Here is a 27,498-nt window from a genome sequence, read left to right as displayed (position 1 = left end):
GTTCTTAAATATGAGGAGAAGCCTTTGATTCAGAGAATTTCAGATCTGGAGTGATGACCAGGACCTATTAGAGAGTTGAACTGCTGGAACAGCAGGAGGTTTGATCAGCCTTTTGGCTGGACAAGATAGAAAATGGATTCCTTAAGTAAGATGAAATCATTGAATATGAGCGAGACAATTGATTTCAGTGACAAAAGGAAGTTTTCTTCATGGTTTCGTCAATTTATGGAGAATTTGAAAATTATTTAGCAAGAATTATGAAGTAAGGATAAAAGGGCAAGGGATACTAGTTTATGTTACATTACCCAGGAACAATGGAAATTGTACTATCAGATGATAAAATAATTTTTTATAGATTATAACAGGCATTAGATATTGTGGGAACTCTGCCTTTTAATAGGCTGAGTTAATAAGAAGCAACTATTCAAAATGAGGTAATGAATTTTGTTTTGATGTAACAACTGCAAAGCAAAGGGAGTTAGAGTCCATTGTCCGCTGTTCATGGGCTTGTAGTGGCAATGAGCCACATCCCATATGTAAAGGGAGAAGGTGCTAAATACTTAAGTGCCAATAAGGGGGGGGGGGGGGAATTCTTTTATTTTTATTTTTCTCAGTGTTTTGGGGGGGATTGAGTGGTTTGGAGGGGGTTCCTTTTTTCCTTTTTCTTTTTTTCTATTTGTTCTTTCTAACTTGTAAAAGTCATATATGATTAATTATGAATGAAATGTATGCAATGTAATTGATTGTATGGCATCTATAAATAAAATAATAATAAAAGAGGCAATGAGTCAGCATACAGGAGAGAAATTGAAAACTTGGCCAAATTAAGTACTAACAGCAACTTCTCACTCAATGTCACTAAAACCAAGGAGCTGATTGTGGACATTCGGAGGAGAAAACCAGAGGTATACAATCCAGTGATCATTCAGGGACCAGAGATGAAGAGGGTGAGAAAATTTAAATTTCAGCAAGTTTCTATCTTGGAGGACATTTCCTGGACGCAACACTCTAATGTTCCAGTGAAGAAAGCATGTCAGCACCTCTACTTTCTTAGGAGTTAGCAGAGGTTTGGTATAGCATCAAAAATCTTAGCAAACTTCCACAGAAGTATAGTGGAAAGAGTACTGAGTGGCTGCATCATGCCTGGTATGGCGGCACCAATAGCTCTGAGCAGAAAACCTTGTAAAAGGTAGGACACACCCCTCTAGACATCACAGAGAAAACTTTCCTCACCATCAGAAAATCTACATGGAATGCTGTTGTCAGAGAGCTTAAGCAATCATCAAGGATACACACTACCCAAATATGCTCTGTTCTCAGTGCTGCCATCAGGGAAATGGTACTGTAATAGGTACCACAAGACCCATGCCACCGGGTACTTTTGTTTTATTATAATTTTTTATTTTTCACACCATATCCACCAAAATATGTACAAATGTTTCTCATTAAATATACACAGTGGCATTTTCTCCCTTTATTCCCCCTTTCCCTCTCTCCCCTCTTCCCATCTCCCTCCAAAATCCATAAATATTCAACATATACAATACAATAAAACCATAAAACAATATCTTCACACAAAGGAAATAAATAAGAAAAACACATAATCTATTTGTTACACACTGAATCAAGTCGATTTGTCTCCTTATCATTTTAGGGGATGGAGGTCCATGGCAAGCTCTCTGCTATGTTCCATGTATGGTTCCCAAATTTGTTCAAACAATGTAACTTTATTTTGTAAATGATATGTTATTTTTTCCAATGGAATACATTTATTCATTTCCATGTACCATTGCTGTATTCTCATGCTCTCTTCCATTTTCCAAGTTGACATTCTACATTTTTTTGTGACAGCTAAGGCTATCATAATGAATCTTTTTTGCGCTTTTTCCAATTTGTGGCCTAATTCTTTACTTCATATGTTACTTAAAAGAAAGATATCTGGATTTTTTGGCATGTTATTTTTTGTGATTTTATTTAATATCTGATTTAGTTCTTCCCAAAACGTATTCACTTTCGTGTATGCCCAAATTGCATATATTGTTGTTCCCATTTCCTTCTTACAGCAAAAATATCTATCTGATAATGTTGAATCCATTCTTTTAATTTTTGAGGAGTGATATATACCCTGTGTAACCAATTATACTGTATCATGCGTAACCTTGTGTTTATTGTATTCTTCATAGTACCAGAATATAACTTTTCCCTTGCTTCATTTTTTATCTTTATGTTTAAATCCTTTTCCCACTTTTGTTTAGGTTTATAGTTTATTTCATAATTTTCCTTATCTTGCAGCTTAATGTACATGAATCTTTTAATTATCATTGTTTCTGTAATCACATATTCAAAGCTGCTTCCTTCAGGTAATCTTAATCTGTTTCCCAATTTATACTTTAAATAAGATTTCAGTTGATGATATGCAAACATTGTACCATGAGTTATTCCATATTTGTACTTCAACTGTTCAAATGCCAAAAAATTATTTCAAATAAAACAATTTTCTATTCTTTTGATTCCTTTCCTCTCCCATTCTCTAAAGGAAAGGTTATCTATTGTAAAAGGGATTAGTGGATTTTGCATAAATAATCATTTTGGTGGGGGGGGGGGGGCGTGGCAAGATGGTGTAGAGGACAGACATGCGGTCCTACTCCTCCCCAGCTAGTTTTTTTTAAATTCCTGTTTTTAAACTTTAATCTAAGTATATAAACGCTTTATTTCTACTTCTAACTACATTATTTTTCTATAATGGCAGCTAATATTAAAAAACTTAAGACTCAACTACAGAAAAAAACTACTCTTTAAATGTGCTGAAGAACTGAGGCCAACCTGTCCAGCTGGAACCACAGAGTTGCCACAGAGAACTTTAGCTAGGTTGAGTATTACACCGACACCAGTCTTGTCTCCGCAAGATGGCGCCAGCTTGTTGATGAAATCGGCTGACACTGACCCGCACATTCGTGATGTTGGGCGCGCGGGTGACCCGACTGAATGAAGAGCCTTTGAGTCTGCGCTACCCTCAGGGGAGACAGGATGCACAGGAGGGCGTTGGAGATCGCCCCTGCACGGCCCATGGCCCTCCTGGGCATGCGTGGTGCCTCCAGGGTCTGTGACTTACTGGAGCATTTGTGGGCTGCGGGGGGAGGGGTGCCCGAGCGGTGGTGCCCCGATGTAATCGGGGTGCCGTCGTCGGGTGTGCAGACCCGCAGCTTCATGAGAAAAGGCCTGACAACAGTGGAACAAGAAGAAGACTTAACTTTAACGGCCAGTTCACAGGAACAACTGGAGGAGGAGTTTATAGAAGGTGGGTCCCAAGATGTTGTACTGGAATCTGGACTGACTCTATTTTTACTGTTTTGGAAGGGATTGCCTGCCATATGGATAATATCTCACCAAATGACCCAAATGTAAACTACAATGTTTAATATGTCTGAAGATATATCCACACTTAAGAGAAATATTAATAAATTCCTTACTTCAGTGGATGTAGTTCAGGAAAATTTTTAAAAACTTGAGACAGCATTCCCTGAATGTAAAGAGCAAATTGTACGTAATAAGGATGAAATAGAGAAAGTGGAAGATTCATTCGTGGATTGGGGAATTCAGAAGAGAGATTTATTGAAAAAGATTGATTCATTGGAAAATCAAAGTCAGAGAAATAATGTAAAAATTGTGGGCCTTCCAGAAGATATTGAAGGAGCATATCCATTAAAAAAATTTTAAGGACTGAATCCCCGAGATGATGCGTAAAGAGTTCTTTCCGGGTGGTTTAATATTGGAGAGGGCACATAGAACGTAAGGAAGAAACCGTTTCCGAGACAGCCATCATGAGCAGTTTTAATTTGATGCCTGAATTATCAGGATAGAGAAATTATTCTACAGTTGGCGGTACAGAAGGCAAGACAAAGTCAAGCTCCAATGATGAGTCAAAATAATAGAGTTTTTTTCTATGCAGATTTGAGTCAAGAAATTATTAGACGTCGACGTGAGTTCAATTCGGCCAAAGATGTGTTTTGGCGGAAAGGATATAAATTTGATTTTCGATACCCTGCTGTGTTGAAGGTTTTTTATGGCAATTATCAATCTCAATTTTTTGAGAATAATCATGATGCATTGGTTTTTGCTAACTCATTACCGAATCTACGTGGTCAGGGAAGTCTCGCTGTCGTCACCGAAAAGAAGGGCCAATAGAAATGGACAGAATGGAAAGAATGGGAAAAATGGGAAAGATAGAAAGAATGTTTTGACACACAGTCTCATTGATGTTGAAGATTCGAACCAGTCATTGAGACAGGGGTCACTGGGCTGAATATTTCTATGACATTGAATTACATTATTATATATATTGTATTTCTGGCTGGGGGGAGGTGTATGGCACTGATATCTTTGATAGTCATCTGCCACTGGTGGGGTTTACCACACCCAACTTTTTACGGAGTTACTACCTTTGGGTGTTTTTTTTTCTTTTTTTTGGGGGGGGAATTAATTGTATTCCTTTTTATATAAACTTTTTCTATAATATTAGGGGAGGGAGAGTGGATTTCATTTATTAGTAGGAGAGCGATTTTTTTGTATTAAGTGATTATATTGTTAGTTTGTTAAAATGTCTAGTTTGAAATTTGCAACTTTTAATGTTCATGGATTAAATAATCCAATCAAGTGAAAGCAAATTTTAGCTGACATACATATCAAGAAAATGAAAATTGATATTGCTTTTTTACAAGAAACACATTTGACCGAAAAAGAGCATTTGAAATTGAAAAGAGATTGGGTTTGTCATGTATTTTTTTTATTCATTTAATTCTAAGGCAAAAGGTGTAGCAATTTTAGTTCATAAGATTTTATCTTTTGAGTTGCATACAGTTGAGGGGAATGCTGAGAGAGTTTTAAAAGTGGACTGTAAAATCTTTAATGAACTTTGGACTTTACTTAATATCTATGCACCTAATGTAGATGATGAGTGTTTTATTTCAGATGTTTTTTTGTTATTAAGTCAAGCTAATGAAAATATTTTAGTTGGGGAAGTTTCATAATCGTTTAAATTGACACGTTCTACCCAACAAGGCTGTCACCAGCCCTGTTTGCATTGGCCATTGAACTGTTAGCTCAATTAATAAGCCAAAATGAACAGATACAAGGGATGAGAGTTCTAGATGAGTAGTATAAGATTAATTTATTTGCAGACAAGGTTTTGATAAATTTAACAAACCCAGAACAATCCTTGCCACAGTTACAGGTATGTTTATTACAGTACGGATCATTATCTGGATATAAAGTTAATTGGGATAAAAGTGAAATTTTGCTGGTTGGTGAAGGAGATTATTCAGTTTATAAAAATGTTACTAATTTGAAATGGTCGGATAAAATTAAATATTTAGGAATAATTGTGAATACTGAATATCAGTCTTTATATAAATTAAATTATGTTCCATTATTGAAAAAGATTAAAGCAGATTTATTTAAGTGGAAGGACCTTCCGTTAACTCTAATTGGCCGGGTTAATTGTATTAAAGTGAATATTTTCCCATGTATTCAATATTTGTTTCAATCAATACCATGTTTTCTTACAAAGAACTTTTTTCAAGACTTAAATAAAATCACTAGGGAATTTTTATGCAAAGGTAAACTACCAAGTGTAGCATTAAATAAACTTACCTGGAAGTATGCATTAGATGGATTACAATGACCTCACTTTCAGAAATATTATGAAGCAGCCCAACTTAAATTTATTAGTGGTTTGATGGATTTGGATCGGCCTCCAAGTTGGGCTAAAGTTGAGATGGCATATCTTTTTGAAACTGCAATACATCAATTTATATTTTGGTGGAATATAAATTTATTATGGGAGTATAATATGCCAATATTAAAACATTTATTGTTGTTATGGATAAAAAAGAATAAGATTATAGGATCAAAAAGTAAATTATCTATTTTAACACCATTATATAATAATCAGCTTATTCCTTTTTCATTATTTAATAATCATTTAAAGAATTGGGATTTTAAGGTTATAAAAACATTACAGGATTGCTTTGTAGAAAGACAATTTCTTTCTTTTAATCAATTCAAAGAACGTTTTGATATCGCGGAAAATTCTTTGTTTGTTTACTATCAACTTCAATCATTGGTGAAAAAAAATGTATGGTAGAGAGATGATTTTACCTGTATTGTTGGAACTTGAGTCTTTGATTTCTTCTATTCCAAAAAAGGGCTATATTTCTATTATGTATAAGGTACTACAAGATAATATGGATAAGCCAGAATGGGAGAAATCTAAGCTTAAATGGGAAAATGACTTAACTTTTGTTTTTCCTGAAGAATATTGGACGGATATGTGTTATGATAGTGTTACTAGATTGACGAATGTACGATATGGAATGGTTAATTACAATTTTTTCCATCAGTTATATTTAACTCCTGAGAAACTGAAAAAAATGTGGCTTTAGTAATTCAGATTCCTGTTTCAGATATGGTAAATGTGTTGGAATTTTGGAAAAATTGTATAAGTTTAAGTTACCATTAGATCCATCCATTTTATTATTGGGTTATGTGATTCCTTTAAAGGGATTGAGGTTGGATAAATTTAAAATTGCATTTGTATATTTAGCGTTGTCTGTAGCTCGAAAATGCATAGCAAGTACATGGAAAGATAATACAGTGATTAATATAATGCGATGGCATAATGAAATGAAAGCTTGTATTGTTATGGAAAAAAATTACATAAGTTTTGCATGATAATTACTCTTTTTTTGTTAATAAGTGGTTACCATATTTGGATTATATGCATTTAGATGTACTTTGATTTATTTTATTTTTAGTTTTTCTTTATATATATTTTTTGGCTCTCCTTAAGATAGTTGCCTGAAGGGGTGGGGGGGGGGGGGTGGGAATTTAATTTTGAAAAATTTAATTTTTTTCTTTTTTCTTTTCTTTTTTTAATTCTTAATATATATGTTGTCATTGTCTGTATTTTGTATGATTACCAATAATTTTTCAAATAAATAAAGTTTGAAAAAAAATTTTGGTATTCAGTAATTCATTTTTTTCCTTTCTAAGTGGATCTTCTTCCATGTATTAAGTAAATGATGCAATACTGGTGAGCTTTTATATTGCACCAACTTTACATCCCACTTATAAAGTATATGTTCCGGTACCTTCTCCCCTATTTTATCTAGTTCTATCTCAGTCCAGTCTGGTTTTTCCCTTGTCTGGTAAAAATCTGATAAATACCTTAATTGTGCGGCTCGATAATAATTTCTAAAGTTTGGTAACTGCAAAGCACCTTGGTTATATCTCTCTGTTAATTTATCTAACGCTACCCTCGGTTTCGTCCCTTTCCACAAGAATTCCTTATTATTCTCTTTAGTTAATTAAAAGAATTTATGTTAAGGCAATTGGTAACATTTGAAATAAGTATTATATCCTTGAGAACACGTTCATTTTAATGCAGTTTACCCTCCCTATCAACGTTAGCGATAATTCTTTCCAATGTTCTAAGTCTTCCTGCAATTTCTTTATTAGTGGCTGATAATTTAGTTTGTACAAGTGGCTTAAGTTATTATCTAACCTGATACCTAGGTATTGGATTGCTTGTGCTTGCCATTTAAATGGTGATTCTTTTATAAATTCTGTATAATCCGCATTACTCATTGGCATCACTTCACTTTTCTTTGCGATGATCTTGTACCCCGATATGTCTCCATATTCCTTTAATTTCTTATGTAATTCTTTTACTGATACCTCTGGTTCTCTTAGGTATACTATGATGTCATCTCCAAATAAGCTGATTTTATACTCCTTCTCCTTTATTTTTATCCCTTTTATTTTATTTTCTATTCTTATAAGTTCTGCCAAAGGTTCTATTGCTAAGGCAAACAATGAGGGAGATAGTGGACATCCCTGTCTTGTTGACCTACTTAATTTAAAGTGACTCGATACTTTACTGCTACCTTTGCCAACGGTCCATTATACAGTGCTTTAATCCAATTAATATATTTTTCTGGTAGATTGAACTTCTGTAATACTTTAAATAAGTAGTTCCACTGTACTCTGTCAAAGGCTTTTTCTGTGTCTAGAGCAACAGCCACTGTTGGTTTCTTATTTCCTTGAACAGTGTGGATTAGATTAATAAGTTTACAGACATTATTTGCTTTTCGTCTTTTCTTAATAAATCCAGTTTGATCTTGTTTTATTATTTTTGGTAAACAATCGGCCAATCTGTTTGCTAATAATTTCACTATTATCTTATAATCTGAATTAAGTAGAGATATTGGTCTATATGATGCTAGTGTTAATGAATCCTTCTCTGTCTTTGGTATTACTGTAATTATTGCTGTCTTACATGAATCTGGCAAGTTTTGTGTTTCTTCTACCTGGTTCATTACTTCCAGGAGAGGAGGAATTAATAACTCTTTAAATGTTTTATAAAATTCTGTTGGAAATCCATCCTCTCCTGGTGTTTTATTGTTCGGCAGCATTTTTAATATATCCTGTACTTCCTCTATTTCAAATGGTTTTATTAGTTTGTTTTGTTCCTCTTCTTGCAATTTCAGCAGTTCAATTTTAGCTAAAAACTCCTCTATTTTATCATCTTTCCCCTCGTTCTCAGTTTGGTATAATTGTTCTTAAAATTCCTTAAAGTTTTCATTAATCTCTGTTGGGTTATATGTAATTTGTTTGTCCTTTTTTCTTGATGCCAATACAGTTCTTTTAGCTTCTTCTGTTTTAAGTTTCCAGGCTAATATTTTATGTGTTTTTTCTCCTAGTTTGTAATACTTTTGCTTTGTTTTCATTATGTTCTTCTCTACCTTATACATATGTAATGTTTCATATTTTATTTTTTTGTCCGCCAATTCTCTCTTTTTCATTATATCATCCTTTTTTACTAGTTCCTTTTCTGTACTTACTATCTCCCTTTCCAACTGCTCTATTTCCCGAATGTAATCCTTTTTCATCTTAGTTACATAACTTATTATCTGTCCTCTAATGAAGGGTTTCATTGCGTCCCATAATATAAATTTGTCTTTCACTGTTTCTGTGTTTATTTCAAAATATGTTTTAATTTGGTGTTCAATAAACTCTCTAAATTCCTGTCTTTTAAGTAGCATGGAGTTTAACCTCCATCTATATGTTCTTGGTGGGATATCCTCCAGTTCTATTGCTAATAATAGGGGTGAATGATCTGATAGTAGTCTAGCTTTATACTCAGTTTTCCTAACTCTCCCTTGCATATGGACTGACAACAAAAACATATCAATCCTTGAGCATGTTTTATGTCTATTTGAATTATATGAATATTCATTCTCTCTTGGGTGTTGCCTCCTCCAGTTTCATTTCCTTCATTGATTTAACCATAAATTTGGCTACTTTATTCTTTTTGCTTGTCTTTTGTCAAGTTTTATCCAACATTGGATCCAAATTAAGGTTAAAATCCCCACCTATCAATATATTTCCTTGTATGACTGCAATCTTCAAAAAAATATCCTGCGTAAACTTTTGATCTTCCTCGTTGTTAGGTGCATATATAGAGAGCAAATTCCAAAATTATGAGTATATCTGACACTTTATCATTACATACCTCCCTGCTGGATCTATTATTTCCTCCTCTATTTTGATTGGTACATTTTTATTAACTAATATGGCTACACCTGTACCTTTTGAATTATATGATGCTGCCGCTACGTGTCCTACCCAGTCTCTCTTTAATTTGTTATGTTCCACTTCATTTAGATACATTTCTTGCACAAATGCTATATCTTTATTTTCTTCAATAAATTTAGTAGCCTCTTCCTTTTAATTTGGTTATGTATTCCATTAACGTTTATAGTCATATAGTTCAACGTGGCCATCTTATATCTTGCTTACACCTCTTTTCCACCTCCTCGCCACCTCCATCCCCCTTTTTCCCATTTTCATTTCTTAGTTTACCCTTATTTTTAAACTCAATGTACAACACATTTAAAACATAAAATATCCCAACACGCCCCACACCCAATAATACCTTAACCCCAAATGCTCCCCCCTCTATGAGTTGCCCCTTATCCCTTGCCAGGCAACCACAACTCCCCTTTCCATTTGGATTGCAATCTTGCTCACAAGCATCAACTGATTTTGCAGTGACGGTTATTCCCTCTCCCCCCAGCACCCCCAGAAAACACTTTTTTTTAACCATATAACAAAGCTCTGGTTTTTTTTTTCACTTCCTTCCTTCCTTCCCTTCTCTTTTCCCTCTTTAGTTCTTTACATATACATTGTTTTTACGTCTTTATATATACTTTATCGCCGTTCTTCATTCTTGTTACATCTCTTCATCTCTTCTTGTGTCCTGCAAACGTTCTGTGAATTCTTGTGCTTCCTCCGGATCCGAGAACAGTCTGTTTTGCTCCTCAGGTATAAATATTTTAAGCACGGCTGGATGTCTTAACATGAATTTATAGCCTTTTTTCCATAAAATTGCTTTTGCTGTATTAAACTCCTTCCTCTTCTTTAAGAGTTCAAAACTTACGTCTGGGTAAAAAAAATATTTTTTGCCCCTTGTATTCCAATGGTTTATGATCTTCTCTAACTTTATTCCTTGCCCGTTCCAGTATATTTTCTCTCGTGTTTCTCAAAAATTTTACTAAGATGGATCTTGGTTTTTGATGTGTCTGTGGTTTCGGAGCAAGTGCTCTGTGTGCCCTTTCTATTTCCATTTCTTCCTGCGTTTCTGTCATTCCCAGGACCTTCGGGATCCATCCTTTTATAAATTCCTTCATGTCTGTGCCTTCTTCACCCTCCTTCAGGCCCTCTATTTTTATGTTGTTACGCCTACTATAATTTTCCAACTATCAATTTTCTGAGATAATAACTCTTGTGTCTCTTTAATTTTTTTGTCACTTTCTTCCAATTTTTCTCTTAAGTCATTCACTTCAATTTCTACAACCATTTCCCGCTCTTTCACATTCTCTAATATTTTCCCTATTTCTGTCATGACCAATTCTAAACTTTGCATTTTATCTTCTGGTCTTTTCATTTTTCTTTTAATTGCACTAAATTCTAATGATAACCATTCTTTTAATGATCTCATTTGTTCTTCAAAAAAGGCTTTATCTATATTCTGTCCATCAGATTTACCTTCAGTTTCTCTGTGAAGATCTTGGTCTTCCTCTTCCTCTTCTTCTGTTTCTGTACCTGTGTTTCTGTCATCTTCTTTTCTTCTTTGTGTCTGTGACTCTTCTGTTTTTCCTGATGAGTTGCTTATATCTCTTTGTCGGGCCTCCTCTTGCTGGGCCTCTTGCTGTTGGTCCTCCCCTCCTGCCTGTCTATCAGGCCTCCTGCCATTGATCTTCTTGTCAGTCACCCCTCTGCTTTCTCCCTCGTCTGTTTTCTTTCTCCCTCCCCTGCTGCCTTCCTTATCCTCCAGCTGAGCACCCTGGTGTCGGGTGTCCCTCAGCTGGTCACGCTGTGGCTGCCCACTCCTCTGCTGAGCCCCCCTCCCATCTGTGTCCTCTTTTTCCTTTGATTGCGCATGCGCAGTTGTGCACTTTTTTTTGCACCAAGAGCCACTTTTTTAAGTCCACTGGTTGGGTGGTTACGACTCCGCAGGGCAGGCACCAACCTCGGGGATTGGGCACTTCTCGCCACCACAGCTCCCTCTTCCTTCGTGCAGGTAAGGTTTTCTTCTTTCTTCTCCGATGACTTTTCTTATTTTTTGTTTGTTTTTACTTTCTCCTTCTTGGGTGCCATCTTCTTTCTCTTCTCTGTAACTTTATCTTCTATTTCTTATATTTTATGTTTGTTGAGCTTTGTCTTTTCCTAATTTCTTTCTTTTTTTCTGGCAAGGGCTGGTTTTACCCGACTGGCCACTACTCCATCACGTGACTCCTCGCCACCAGGTTCAAGATCATTTGCTACCCTCCCACCATCAGACTCCTAAACAATAACTCAATTAAAGTCTCATTTAAGGACTCTTACTATGCCCATTATTTATTACTGAATATTTATTTATTGCACAGTCTGTTTGTTTACATTTATTTTTTTGTTTACATTTCTCCCTTTTGTATACACATCTTTTCTTTTTTTTTTAAATTTATTTATAGTATCTCCATGCATTCATTTCAAATTGACTTAGTATAATATTACATAATAGATACTAAATAATTTTCAAATTTTCACCCCCCCCCACCTCCCCTAACCCCTTAGGAAACCACCTTGTGGTGGTTAATTCCCAAAAACCCAAATGGGTGTGGTATAAACCACAAGTGGCATATGACTTTCGGGAGCAGAAGTACCACTCCCTCCCCCCCCCACCCCCCAGGCAGACAAAATACACGTATAAACCGAAAAATCATCATTTCTTATATCCATAAAACCCCGGTCCATCAATTTAACCAATCTTACTCATAAACTCTTTTTTTTGAAAATCCAAACTTGACATTAAATTTTGCACCCTTTCCACCCTCCCAACACTGAGTTAAACATTGTTTACAATCAATAAAAGTTTTTTTTTTAAATTTTTTTTCAAGTCTTCCTAAATTTCATCCACTGAATTAAAACACCTCTGAACATCCCAGTTCAACACCGAATCTTCCATTCTTCTCAGTCTCAAGTTGAATTTGTAGCTTACTTTCAAAAAAAGTTTTTTTTCAAATCTTTTAAAATTTTATTGAACATAATTCCTTCAGTCTTGATCTTCTAAAGCATCAATGTTATTCATAAGTTCTTTCTTCTGTGTTTCCCAATTTAATACCAAATTTTCCACTTTGTCAATCTTCTCAATGTTAAGTTAAAATTATTGTTTATTTTCAAGAAAAACTTATTCAAAATTTTTAACTCTTCTTGGACATTGCTCCTTCGACTTTAATTTTATAAATCATCAATCTTGTTCATAGTTTCTTTCTACTGAATTTCCAAATTTAATAATAAAGTTTCCGTTTTTTCCAATTTTCTCAATATTAAACTGATCTTGTTGTTTAGTTTAAAAAAAAACCTTTTCAAAACTATTAAAATCTGTTTGCAATGTATGCATACTCACAGATAATAAATTCACTCTTCCAATATTCCATCCAAAAAAAAATCACTGATAAACCTTATTGCAGGTCAAGGAGTTCCATATATATGTTTATCTTCAGAAAATATTTCAAATATTTCAAATCAACATTCGTCGCCATCTTTCAAAAAGGAGTCCGAAATCAACTTTAATAAGTTCTGTTCTTGAGAAACTTCCAGCACCAACTCCGGCTCTGTCTGGGCAAATAGGTCAAATTTCTTCCAAAGTCAAAGAATGTAATTTTGTTCTGTATTTATAGATACTAAATTCATCCTTCCGATATTCCATCCAAAAAAAATCACTAATAAACTTTAACGTTATCTGGATTTTTAAAACTCACGGGCAACCAATGCCAATTACTGCAATTTATCTTCATAAAACTTTTCAAATCAATATTCATCACCATCTTTCAGAGGGGTGTCCAAGGCCAGCTTATCCGACAGTCCAATTAATGAGCTCCGTTCTTAAGAAAATTCCAGCCTTAACTCCGTGGTTCTGTCTGGGCAAGTAGGCCGAGTTTCTTCCAAAGTTGGAGAGTGTAGTTTTGTTCTGTATTTGAACTCTATTTTCCTTAATCTTTGTTGCCATTTTAAACTAAAAACAATTGATAAACAAAACAAAAACTTTTAACAGAAAAGAAATATTCTTAAAACAGGTATTTATATAACTGCCTGGGGGAGACCGGGAAGGCACGTCCGCTCCCTACGCCATCTTGCCACGCCCCCCACACATCTTTTCTTAAGGGCCATTTTTTCCAACCAATGTGTAGAAATTCTACCTGGCCCGCAGGTAAAAGGATCTTAGGGTTATATGTGATAACAGACTCGCCAAGGCAAATAGCGCCTTTACACAAAAGAGTCTGGAAAAACAACCAACTGAAAAACCTCACAAAGATTAGCGTATACAGAGCCGTTGTCATACCCACACTCCTGTTCGACTCCGAATCATGGGTCCTCTACCGGCATCACCTACGGCTCCTAGAACGCTTCCACCAGTGTTGTCTCCGCTCCATCCTCAACATTCATTGGAGCGACTTCATCACCAACATCGAAGTACTCGAGATGGCAGAGGCCGACAGCATCGAATCCACGCTGCTGAAGATCCAACTGCGCTGGGTAGGTCACATCTCCAGAATGGAGGACCATCGCCTTCCCAAGATCGTGTTATATGGCGAGCTCTCCACTGGCCACCGAGACAGAGGTGCACCAAAGAAGAGGTACAAGGACTGCTTAAAGAAATCTCTTGGTGCCTGCCACATTGACCACCGCCAGTGGGCTGATATCGCCTCAAACTGTGCATCTTGGCGCCTCACAGTTCGGCAGGCAGCAACCTCCTTTGAAGAAGACTGCAGAGCCCACCTCACTGACAAAAGACAAAGGAGGAAAAACCCAACACCCAACCCCAACCAACCAATTTTCCCTTGCAACCACTGCAACCGTGTCTGCCTGTCCCGCATCGGACTTGTCAGCCACAAACGAGCCTGCAGCTGACATGGACTTTACCCCTCCATAAATCTTCGTCCGCGAAGCCAAGCCAAAGAAAGAAGATGTATGTACTTTGACAATAAATCTGAACTTGTTACTTTAAATTTTGAACAGCTCCACCTTTGTATGCAGGTTTCACAGTGAGGTTAGGATTGGTGTGGAGAGAATGGATGGCAGAACATTCTGAGAGTGGTGAGATTAGAATGTGAAGGGAGTGGTGAAGTTAAGATGGTTGATGTCTCGGCGGCAGTGGTAACATAAAGATCCAGAATGGGTAGATGGCCAGGACAAAGTGTTCAAGAAGTGGAAGAAGGCTTAAGGTGGGAGAATGGGTCTTCAGTGGGTTGGGGATAAAGAACCATGATGGAAGAAGTGGGCACAGAGATGGAGACAACGGAAGAAAATTTTAACATTGTGGAGTGGGGGAACTTGATAAAGTGTGGGTGAAGAGGTCTCTACTGAAGACATAGTGTCCTGTATCTGAGAGGGGAAGGTCAAAGGGAATAGTAAAGACCAGACAGAGGTCAGAATGGGTTTAGAGGGGTGGAGGACATCATGGGGAATGAGTAGTGGGGGGTAAGTGGAGGGTTGGGGAAATCAGAGGGGCAAGAGATGGAGGGTTGGGGATGTCAGAGAGGGAAGATCACAGGTAAGGGATGTCAGAGGGGGGAGGTGGAGGGTAGAGGGCTCAGAGGAGAGATAAGAGGGAGATAAGTGTGTGAGGGTTGGGGAATGTGAAGAAAGTTGGACCTCAAAGGATGGGATTTGAGTAGGGAGAGGTGATAGGTTGGAGAAGGGTAAGGAGTGGTGGTGGGGGGATGAGGCAGTGGGATGCAGCAGCAGAGGAATACAAGGTGTCAGCCTTGCAGAGGCTGAGGTTGGTGTGGGAACTGGCATGGGAGATTATGTGGACACTAGAGTGGTAATTGGGACTGGGGTCAATATGTCCATTGATGGAGGTGTTGGTGGCTTCAGTATGTGGCCACCCGGGACCGAGGTTAGTGGCAGAGGTGTCGGGAACTTGGCCCTGAGAGCTGCCGGAACTGGAATTAGCAGCGAAGGCATGACCATTTGCATGCAGTTAGATGGGGCCTAGGTGAAAGCACACAACTGAGGCTCCAACATGTGTGCAGCCATGGCTGAGGTGGAAACCTGTGTTGAACATTGCAGAGGTGGCAATTTCTACAAACATGAGCTTCTGATCCTTGTACAATGCTATTACAGGGTTCGAATTCAATGCTGTCTGTAGGGAGATTGTACATTCTCCTCTTGCCTGCGTCGGCTTTGTCTGGATTCTCTGGTTTCCTCCCATCCTCCAAAATCATACAGAGTTTGCAGGTTAATTGGTGTATTGGGGCTACACAGGTTCTTGGGCTGAGAGTGCCTGTTACTGTGCTGTATGTCTAAATTTAAATAAGTTTTAAGATGCTAATATGTTTAATGCTGATAGGATAGAAGGAAGGAGATGATAATGTAAAGCTAAATGGAATATTAATAGAAGGTACAGGAACAAAAAGTTGTTTTAGGACAAGGAGTAGCAAATAATTACCTGAAATAGTTGTGCTCATTTCAGGAAAACCAGATCCCTTCCCTATTACCACCAATCCACCCCATTTCTCCCTCCTTTTCTTCATCTTTCTATTTTTTTCCCCCCTTATTACCAAGATGTTACTTTCCCTCAGCCAAGTCAATCTTTCTTGGTTCACCTTTCCCATGATTAAATGGTTCAAGCTTCAGACAGTTTTGGGTCTCCTTGTAAGTGGACATATTCTGGAAAAGATGCCTGTGTTCATCCAACAGCTAGTCTGGAAGCAATTTTCATTCCTAAGGGCAAACATTCATAATAGCTTTGGGATGTCAGGACAGATTAAATTGGAATTGCAATTATTATACTTTTATTCATGTACACGTCTCTACATTTCCATTTAAAAGTAATATTGTCCTGGTTCTTTGCTATTTTGGTAAGCTTTCAATGTCTCCTCATTGTGCAATTTTTGTTTGAATGCTGCAATTACAACTATACATATATATTATAATCAAAATGAAGTGTCAATGAACATCTGCAACTGAGAAATTTGGTAGGTGCCCTTCCAAATGCTCTTCTATCATTACTCTTTGCTTCTGGAGCAGTCATTCTCAACTTTTTTTCTGGCTATGCTCCCCTTTTCCCCATGAAAGTCAGGTTTTAGTTTCTTCCATCCTTCTCTCCAACTGACGACGTTAAAAAAAAACCCATAAAAAATGTTTATGTTATATGAGGTGAAAAGAAAACAAAGTTTTTACTTAAATGTGTTTTGATCCCCAAAGGGGCTGTTGGGCCTCCATTAAGAATGGCTGTTCTAGAGAGAAAAGGAAATGATGAAAGTATTTTTTCTGGTTGAGAATCTAGCTCAAGTCTCCAAGATTAAAAAAAGATGTCCCCAAAATCTATTGTTCTAAGCAATTACTTCCATTCTCAGGAGTTAAACAGAGGATTTAGGCAAAAAGGATCTTGGCCATGTCTATTTGGGGCAGATAATACTATCACACCTCAATATGAAATATGGAATTGTATGTCAAATATGTTTAATTATTCTGCCTTCCTTTACATTAAATTGATCACAGATTATGTCATAATAATATAACTTGTAGAGCTTATAACTAAAAATGTATTTTTTCCATCACACCATTGTAATTTCAATTGCATATTTGAGGCTTCAAAGTTTACATCTTTTTACTCCCCAAAACCTAAAGATTAAGGTTCATGTTAAATGATGATGCCAGCATGGAAATAGTTCACTAAAACAGCAGCACAGATTTCTTGCTAATTTATTTGCAGCATTGTTCTTTAATATTCTACTTTCTTAAGTTACTCTTGTAAAATAATTTTGATCTCGGCCTCAGAAATGAAATTCACATTCCCTCCAATTTTTTAATAACTCAAATGTTCGTCCTTCTTACCATACATGTAAATGACTGAAATGACTTATCGTTGTATCATGTTACGAGTCCAGAGGATCCCAAAACCCAGCAGCAATAGATAATCACCAACACAAATGATTACTTAAACAAAAGTTGTTTTTAATTATCTTTAAACATGAAAACTCTAACTTATTACTATTAACTTAACTAACCTAACTTAACCCCCTTCTAATTCTAAGCACACAAGTATGTAATGTGTGTGTAAGTTTAGAAAAGTTCTTTAATTCGCAGTCCAATCTCACTTCTCATTCCTCCAAGTTCACTGGTTGCAGGCAATTCTTATACTGTGTGCAGAATTTAATATTTATGAAGTTCACCAGGCTTTGGTGCTTGAAAGGTAAATGGTTAATGCTCAGGAAGGTTCTTGTCAGTTTTCAGAGAGAGATTTGTTGTTTGCTGGACACCCACAAAACTGATTCCTTCTAAACAGCCACGTCAGTGTCTTGCCAAAGAAACTTGCCCCATCAGGGTTTTCCAGATGATAATCTCTTTCTTTCAGGTCACCACAGAGTTCCTTTTGGTTTCCCTTATTTCAAGAGAAACATTAGGCAGCCAGTCTTCTCCTCTTGTATGGAGCATAAGGGCTTTGACCAGACTGAACTAAGAACTCACAATCCATCTGCAAATATGGGGTTTTCCACAAGCTTGCCAGCTTGTCCTGTTGCAGTCCCAGCTGCTGCTGAACAGCAAAACTGCAAAACTGAATTCTCAATCTCTCTCTCATAGAAACAGCCTGGTTATTTTTCTCTCTCTGCTTGCAAAAAACACATGACCCTTTTAGAACAGCAATCTGTACTCCAGACAACTGCAGCTCCAGATCTAATCCTTGAGTTCTTTCATCTGTTGCTTTTCAAAGCCACAATCTATTAGTGAAGTCCCTTGGACACTCCCCAAATCTTTTGCAAAGGTCTTCCGAGCCGTCCTGTCTAGCTTGAGCAGAGCTCCAGTATTTTAAATGAGAACTGTTTTTGTTTTTGTATGTGACCTATACTAAAAATACCTGCCAAATTTTATCTCCCAAAATCATGTCTACATACAATATAAAACACAACATATTCGTCACAATCACTTTTACATCACTTATTATTAATTCACAGATTATATAATTGCTGATAAAGCCAATTTGTGTTGTCAATTTCTAATTTCCTTTGAAAAGGTATTAATAAGCTATCGACTTGAACTACAGCAGACCAACATGTGAAAATCCTCCCTCAGTGAAATAAAGGTAAGAATGTCCAGAGAGTCTCTTCAGAGGGTGCTTTTCATGAATGTCTTTGGGTGTTTTAGGTGGTGGGTAGTTTGGCAGTTGATGTCAAAGAAGTCTGTGAATTATTGGTGAGAATACGTCAATGATGCACTGTGCAACATGAAATGCCAATGGTGGAAAAATGTGTCAATCAAATGGGCTGTTTTGTAATGAATGATGACAAACTTCACTCATTGAGACAAGTATTCCATCACAACATTGATTTGCATCTGGTTGATAGCCAAAAAGCTTAAAAGAGTCAGGAGATGAGTTACCAGCAGAATACTCGACCAACAGATAAATCAAAGAAAGACCCTTGGATGTCTGTATGCCATGGATCCCCAATTGTGTGGAAATGGAATTGCAAATGAGCTATGCAACATTTTTGTGCATTTTGTGTTACTTGTGACATTGAATCCTGGTTCCTTAGTGGTACTATTAGTCTTCATGAAGTGTTTTCTCTCTCTCTGCTCTGCTACAATGTGCACCTTGGAGAGAAAATTGTGTCTAAACAGCAAGATCCTCAATCACTTGCTGATTTCTAGAGAATTGAAATATAAGAGATTGATGAAGAATTTCAGAGCTTGACTGTCATTATAGAAGGTTCTATATTTTTATATCAATGTCTTAGTTGTGATGCATGATCAGCAACAGGAGAATGTAAACAAAATTCAAAACCTCCTTATCAGAGGAAGCAGATGAAGGTGGAAGTATGACAGAGTATTTAGAAATGATTTGGGATGATTGTTAGAGCAAGTTGCACACAAATATTTAAAAAACAGAATTTTTGCAGGACTTTTGCAGAGTGCTAGTTTGCAAAAGGCAACAAAGTAGCAACATACAGCAGCAGCTTGTCTGAAAGAGCATGTGATCTTTGCAGGCAAAAACAGAACAGCTTTGCTCTCAGAGAGGGAGAAAAGACAGAGGCTTCGATTCCAGAGGAACAAGCTGGCAAACTTTGGAAGACTGCCTGATCAAAGGAGAAGACTGGCTGTCTGAAAGGAACTCTGTAGTGACCTGAAAGAAAGAGGATCATCTGGAGAACCTTGAAGGGGGCAAGTTTCGTCAGCAAGACTGATTAAAAAGGAATCACGTGTGGATGTCCTGGAACAAAAGGAATCTTTCTCTGAAAACTAACAAGAACCCTCCTTAGTGGTAGCCATTTGCCTGTTAAGCATCAAAGCCTGGTAAACTTTATTAAGGCTAACTTCTGTGCACAGTACAAGAATTCCCTGCAACTAGTAAGATTGGACTGTGAACCAAAGAACTTTTCTATGCTTATATACACATTACACACATATGCGCTTAGAATTAGAGGGGGGTTCAGTTGGTAAAGTAAGTTGATAGTAATAAGTTAAAATTTGATTCTGTTTTCATGTACAAAGATAATTAAAAGCAACTTTTGTTTAAGTAACCCTTTGTCGTGGTGCATATCTATTGCTGCTGGGTTTTGGGGTCCTCTGGACTCCTTAACAGAGGGAAAAGAGATCCGGACAGTCTCTAAAGTATCTTCCAAAAGCACTGTTCAAATTCTTGATGAATCCAGAGCTAAACACAATCTTCTGGATGAACTCCATGGGTTGAGCAGCATTGGTGGGAGAAAAAGAACGGCCAACATTTCAGGCTGAGACCCCTTCATCAAAATTCCAGCCCAAAATGTCAACCATTTGTTTTTCTCTCATTGATATGCTTGGCCTCACAAAGATAAGCGTATACAGAGCTGTTGTCATACCCACACTCCTGTTCGGCTCCGAATCATGGGTCCTCTACCGGCATCACCTACGGCTCCTGGAACGCTTCCACCAGCGTTGTCTCCGCTCCATCCTCAACATTCATTGGAGCGCTTTCATCCCTAACGTCGAAGTACTCGAGATGGCAGAGGTCGACAGCATCGAGTCCACGCTGCTGAAGATCCAGCTGCGCTGGGTGGGTCACGTCTCCAGAATGGAGGACAATCGCCTTCCCAAGATCCTGTTATATGGCGAGCTCTCCACTGGCCACCGTGACAGAGGTGCACCAAAGAAAAGGTACAAGGACTGCCTAAAGAAATCTCTTGGTGCCTGCCACATTGACCACCGCCAGTGGGCTGATATCGCCTCAAACCGTGCATCTTGGCGCCTCACAGTTTGGCGGGCAGCAACCTCCTTTGAAGAAGACCGCAGAGCCCACCTCACTGACAAAAGGCAAAGGAGGAAAAACCCAACACCCAACCCCAACCAACAAATTTTCTCCTGCAACCGCTGCAACCGTGTCTGCCTGTCCCGCATCGGACTTGTCAGCCACAAACGAGCCTTCAGCTGACGTGGACATTACCCCCTCCATAAATCTTCGTCCGCGAAGCCAAGCCAATGAATGCTTGGCCCACTGAGTTCCTCCAGCAGATTGTGTTTAGTGAAGATTTTCACAAAATGTCATTATTGAGATTTGCCATTTAGTAAAGGTAGAAACTGAACATTAACTTATTCCAATTATTCTGCCTAGGAGGTGAAGATCACAGAGGGCCCAAGATTCTGAGGCTCTTAGACATTTTCAGACAACAACAGCTGATTTATATAACGTATCACAGTTTGTAGCACATGATTGCACTTCCAGGTTGATAAAGACTCTCCACTCGCGATGAGTGGAATTCATCTCCTTTATTTTGAGTAGATAGTGGCAGATAGAATGTGTGGAAGATGTTTCAACCTTTCCAGATCTGGTTAAACAAGTCTCAGGCAAAGTCTTTTGTACAACTTTGATGCAGCATGAAATGCAGTATCAATTTATAGCTCAGAAAAAAATCTGAGACAATGCCTTATCATAAGAATTCAAATTGGTCTTGCTTAATTTGTTTCCTATGCCTGTTTCATTATATATACATAAGCTCTCTGGTTTTCTGTTCAAAGCTGGATTATGTGAGATAATATTTGGTACTATTTTGTTTCACAAACTGGTCAAATTGAAATGACTGCCACAGTGCACCATTATTCAGAACAAATCCTTAAGAAGATTGTTATGGAAATTGATCTGAGTGCCTCTACTAAAGAACAGAAAAATGCAGATGGTGAAGCTCAGAAATAAAAACAGAAAATGCTGGACATTCTCAGTAGTCTGACAGCAGGCTGTACAGAGAGAAACAGACATTTCAGGTTGAAATGCATAGTATAAAATTGTATAAGTTGTTTTCAACAAGCACTGCTGGAGTTGCTAGAGCTCAGAATATGAAAGAAAGAACCAAATCAACAAGCCAAACAATTTTATACATCCAACATTAGGATGGCCTGGTACTGTAACAGTTAGTGCACCAGTGACCCAGTTTTAGATCTGACGCTGTCTGTAACAGTTTGCATATTCTCCCTACGACTGCGTGGATTTCCTCTGGGTGCTCTGGTTTCCTTCCATGTTCCAAAGGCGTATAGGTTAGTAGGTTAATTGATCACATGGTTGTAAATGGGTGGCACGGGACAGTGGGTCATAAGGGCTTGTTAACGTACTGCATCTCTAACTTATGGCAAAATCATAGAGTCACTTGTTATCACTTGTGTATTGCCTTCATGCCTATTCAACACATGCATTTGTTTCTTTCCAGCTTACACACTAAATTATGGAACATGAATGGAAAGCTGCTCTCTTACAGTGGAATAGGTTGCAGATATCCATGAAAGTTGACCTAGGGCCTTGGATGACATAGATTTGATCTGCATCATCTCACCAGCCTGGGACAATGAATTTGTTGGCAGTAACAAGGGTACTGGTGGAGAGTCAATAGGAGGCGGCCTCTCATAGTGTTATCCTGTGAGGAAAGCGGAATCATATTCAAAAGTGTCACCTCCTCTCCCTGGAGTGGGACTTCAGTAAGTTTCATAATCGATAGGAGGGGTATTCTGTTGGACTGTTAAGATATTACAGAATAAGAGATTCACTAACCTTCCAATATTATAGAACAGCACAGTTCAGAAGTGAGCTTTTTGGACCATCATGTTCATGCTGACTTTCTCATCCATCTATTCAAGTGCCCATCTAAGTATCTCTTAAAAGTCATGATTCCACCATTTTCTCTGGCAGTGAGTTCCAGATATCAACCACTCTTTAAGCAAAAGAAAACTTTCTCCTTAAATCTTCTTTAAACTTCCTCCTTCTCAGCTTAAACCTATGCTTTCTCTTTTTTGACACCTCCATCATGAGAAAAACGTTTTATAAACCATATTCATGTGTGTTATAATTTCATATACCTTGATTAGGTCACTGAAACCTCCTTTGCTTCAACAATACCAGGCTATCCAATCTTCCCCCATAACTAAAGGTCTCCAATCCAGGCGATATCCTGATGAATCTCCTTGGGATTTTCTCCAGAGCAACTACATCGTCTCTGAGCAACTTCAAAACTCTTCTGAATACTTGAATACATAGTTGTGATAGCAGCAGAGTGAGGTTGCATGGCAGTTAGTAATCTTGCAGATTGAAGTTACAGCTTCCAATTCAGCATTCATGGACAGAGGAACTGCAAGCTGTATTGAAATAGAAATGAAACCTGTTGTTTACGTCCCTGAGTACTGCTGAGGAACTGATCACCATTTCCTTGATGGAATTGGTTACTTCTACGTTCCATTCTCAGTCTTGTGCAAGGTTGGAGCTGGATTCTCCCATGTTGCTGGACATTTCATTGACTTTCAGACAGGCCTGACAAATCCCCCACTCTTTTGATCTGAAGCATATCATTCCCATTGCTGATTGACCCTGCGAACTCTCTAACAGAACAGTCTGCAACATCCCACCCCAGGTTAACCTGTCCAAGCGATAAGCTACTCATGATTCACATTTGTTAGACTGCAAAGTGATGTGCTTGCTGCAAAAAGTGTAAGATACATTTAAGCTTGTTTGAATTGTGCAAGATGAATAACATAGAGGGCATGTGGATGCTGAGAAGTAACAGAGATTCAAATAGAGAGTTGTCAGCTAGTTTCTGAGAAATTATGTATGGAGAAGTACATTTGTGGTCATGCAGTTGTTGACAGCTGGACTTTATTGAGGTGTTAATTGATATTGCACAGGCCTGTAAATAATTCACCTTCTTATCATTCCTGGGTGTCAACATCTCTGAAAATCTGTCCTGGAGCCTCCATGTTGATGCAATACTAAGAAGGTGTGCCAGTGGCTATACTTTGTGAGATGTTTGAGGAGATTCAGTATGTCACAGACGACTCTCAAACACTTCTGCAGGTGTACCGTGGAGAACATTCTGGGTGGTAGCATCACTGTCTGGTATGGAAGTGTCAATGCTCAGGACAAGAAAAAACTCCAGAGGGTTGTTAAACTCAGCATGCGATATCATGGGCACCAATCTTCACTCCAGTAAGGACATCTACAAGAGGTGGTGTCTTCAGAAACCAGCCCCAATCCTCAAGGACCCCCACCACCCAGACCATGCCCTCTTTACTCTGCTACCATTGAGGAAAAGGTACAGAAGCCTGAAGACGAGCACCCAGCAGCACAAGGACATCTTCCCTCTGCCATCAGATTCCTGAATGATCAATGAACCCAAAGACATGGCCTTACTTTGACTTTTTATGTACTATTTTTATTTATTTTTGTAAGGTGGTTTATAGCATATAAATGTTTACACTATGATGCTGTCACAAAACAATGAATTTTTGACTTGTTCATGACAATAAATTCTGATTCTGACCATTTCTTCCAATAGGCTTCTTAATCATTTCTTCTACTGATGCTTTATCTTCTTGATTACCCCCAAGTGTGCAGTATTTCTCTTTTGATATCAATCGCTTCAAATATGCCAAGGCAAAGTCTGGAAACTTCTCAGTGTCTATCTTTTGGACCTCATGCCCAAAAGTACTGTATTTTGCCTGAGCAGGTGAGAGCTGTATTTTGGCTGAGCAGTCAGAGTGTTCCCTGACTTGCTCAATATTTCTCGGTAAAATAATGAGACCTCACACCAACATGACCTCAGTAATGAACTTAACTGACAGCTGAAATTAATTTCCCAGGGAGTGGTGAGACTAAATGATTACTTGCTTGTGGAATGTAAAATTCTGCCATTTAATAAATTGATGTGGAAAAGCTGTGCCTCACTGGACTAAGGAAACATATGATATTGTATGTGACTTCTTTGATAGGTATTCCAAAACTCAAGCCACCACTGTCATTGACATCATCAGCTTGTGTGTGAAAGACTGTGTGTCAAGGAGAACAATCTGTGTGTTTCCCAACAAGAAACTATGGCTGAATGGTGAAGTCCATTCACAAATGAACCCCAGGAATGAGAAGTTCAAGTCCAGTGGCCAAGCCCTATACAAGAAATCCAGGTCCAAGCCACACAAGACCATCAGAGATGCCAAGAGGTTGTAAGGTCACAAGGATACACTGGTGGCAGGGCATGAATGCTCTTGTAGGAGTGTAATTTAAATATTATATCCAAAAATAAAGCAAATGTGCATAAGTTTTAATATCCATAAAATGGGAGACTGCCTTCCTTTATTTCGCTCTTCCATCTGTTTTTAATGGTCTCCTTTCCACCTCTCAGCACCCATCTCAGTCAACTCACCTTGCTTACCCACTGACTTACTCACACACACATCATCGCAACTCCTCACTCTGACCACATGTGCATGTTACTAACGGCGGCCAACTGTGCATTACCAAGGTCAGCCGGCTGGTACATGCGTACCACCTCCTGCATGTGTTGCTCCAAATGAACACTCACACCACCAATTCCAGGTAGGTACACAACTCCTCAGCCTCCAAGTCATGTGAGGAGGCGACTGACTGGATCCACCCTGCTACAAAACAATCCGTCCCAATTTTGTCCAGTATTTTCCAGGTAGGCATTGGAGAATCTGACAGGCAGGCAGTCAAATGTCTCTCCTGTGTTGGCAGTGCTGAATGGGTCATTGATATATGCAGCCTTTAAATGATTGTTGGAAACAGAGTCAGCATTATCATTCCACCGGATCATAAAATACTTAGGATGTTGTTTCTGCGAACCATGTCATGAGGCACAAACATATGCATGCAAGTTTGCAAATCATGAGGTACATTAACTTCGGTTGGCAAACGTTGGGTAGGAGTTGGTCTTAATCCCCTCATATTCTCCCGATGATGGTGGACATGACTTGACAGTTTATAGTGGGGAGTCCCAACGCACACCTCCACATATTCACCAGGTAGAGTTAGTGCCGTTCCATACAACAGCTCCAAGGTTCTCCTTTATAGCCGTGCATATTTGAAGGAGAACCATGGGCAAAAGCTCACTCCAAAGAAACACATGACCCCTTGCCATTAATGCAGCCTTCCACTGTCGATGGAAACACTCCATGAGGCCATTGGATTAAAGATGGTAGGCTGTGCCAATGTGGGTGATGCCCAACAAATTAGTTAGAGCTCGAAACAACTCCAATTCAAATCCATGGTGATAATATCTGAGTCACCAAAAGAAGGAACCCAACAACCAATGAAAGCCTGAGCCACAGACTGCAGAGATGTTGATGATGGGAATGGCCTCCTGCCATCTAGTATCTCAGTCCTCGCATGTGAGAAGATGTGAATTCTCTTGTTGGATGAAATGGACTAATCAAATCCAAGTGCACAAACGTGAAATGAACATCCAGAACAGAAAATTCCCCGAGCCTGGACTTTGTATGTCTTGAGAGTTTTGAACACTGACATGGCAAACACATCCTTGCTCATACTCTAACATCCCACTTGACATGAGGCCAAGTAAAACGATCCGTAATCAACCTTATCGATGCTTTTATGCCTGGGTGGGACACGTTATAGAGGGTCGTGAAAACTTTCTGCCGCATTGTTGTGGGTACTAAAGGCCTTGGTCGATCTGTGGGAAAGTCATGTGCTAATGTCTCACCAGAATCATCTAGGAGTATGTCTTTTAGATGCAGACCTGTATTGAACTGTTGATATAAAATAAAATTAGGATCATTGTGCTACGATGAGCCATTTTTGTAATATCAATAATCGCCATCGTATGTAAGGCATCAATATCTCATCAGGACAGGGTGTCAGCCACTGAATTTGCCTTCCCTTCGTTATGCCATATGTCCAACGAAAATTGCAGATTAAAATCCAAATGCTGTACCTCACGGGGTGAATAATGGTGTTTGCTTGTATGCGCAGTATATGTAAGTAGTCAGTATAAATGATAAAAACTCCTCCTTCCAACCGGAAACGGAAATGCCGCACTGTGAGATAGATCTCCAGGACCTCATGCCCAAAAGTACTGTATTTTGGCTGAGCAGGTGACAATTTGGCTGAAAAGAATGCCAATGGCTCCAAAGTCCCACTAATTTTCTTTTTGTTCTAAAACAGTTCCCACTGCACCCTCAGAGATGTCCATGGTGAAAAAGAGGACAGCATTGGGTTTCTGATGCACCACCATCGTAGCTTCCGACCAAATGCAATGACCTTTTATAAACTGCCTTAAGTAGGTTGGTCAAGGGCAAGACAGATGCAACTGCTTAAAGTAAGAGCTGGCTGTAGAAATTAATCATTCCTAGATACTGCTGCAACTGACCAAACGTAACAGGAATAGGAAAATCTTGAATTTCCTCTACCTTCGCTTCCTCTGGCAAGATGCTGTCTTTTATAACCTTATGCTCTAAAAATGTAAGTTCAGTGGCCCCAAAAATACACTTGGACTGATTTATAATGATGCCAAACTCATCGAGTCTCTGGAATAGTTTCAGAAGATGGTCTTTGTGTTCCTGTTTATTGTCACTACAGTATTCAGAGAAACTTAAATGCCCTGAAAGGAGTAATTACTGCCATCTTGGCAA

The 27,498-nt window shown here is 38.3% G+C and overlaps 1 protein-coding gene and 1 long non-coding RNA gene across 2 annotated transcripts in view; one reads left to right on the top strand and one right to left on the bottom strand.

The window, feature by feature from the left end:
* The window catches only part of prkn (parkin RBR E3 ubiquitin protein ligase), a 1,164,186-nt gene that overhangs the window by 1,073,538 nt on the left and 63,150 nt on the right, over nucleotides 1–27,498 (bottom strand). The window lies entirely within an intron of this gene.
* Nucleotides 18,612–25,129, top strand: LOC138760849 (uncharacterized). The gene is made up of 3 exons (XR_011355909.1): nucleotides 18,612–18,691; nucleotides 22,281–22,545; nucleotides 24,826–25,129. It is a non-coding gene; the product is annotated as an uncharacterized lncRNA (long non-coding RNA).

This window comes from Narcine bancroftii, chromosome 4 (genome assembly GCF_036971445.1).
Source record: "Narcine bancroftii isolate sNarBan1 chromosome 4, sNarBan1.hap1, whole genome shotgun sequence".
Taxonomy (NCBI): domain Eukaryota; kingdom Metazoa; phylum Chordata; class Chondrichthyes; order Torpediniformes; family Narcinidae; genus Narcine; species Narcine bancroftii.
This window is presented reverse-complemented; position numbering and strand designations above follow the sequence as displayed.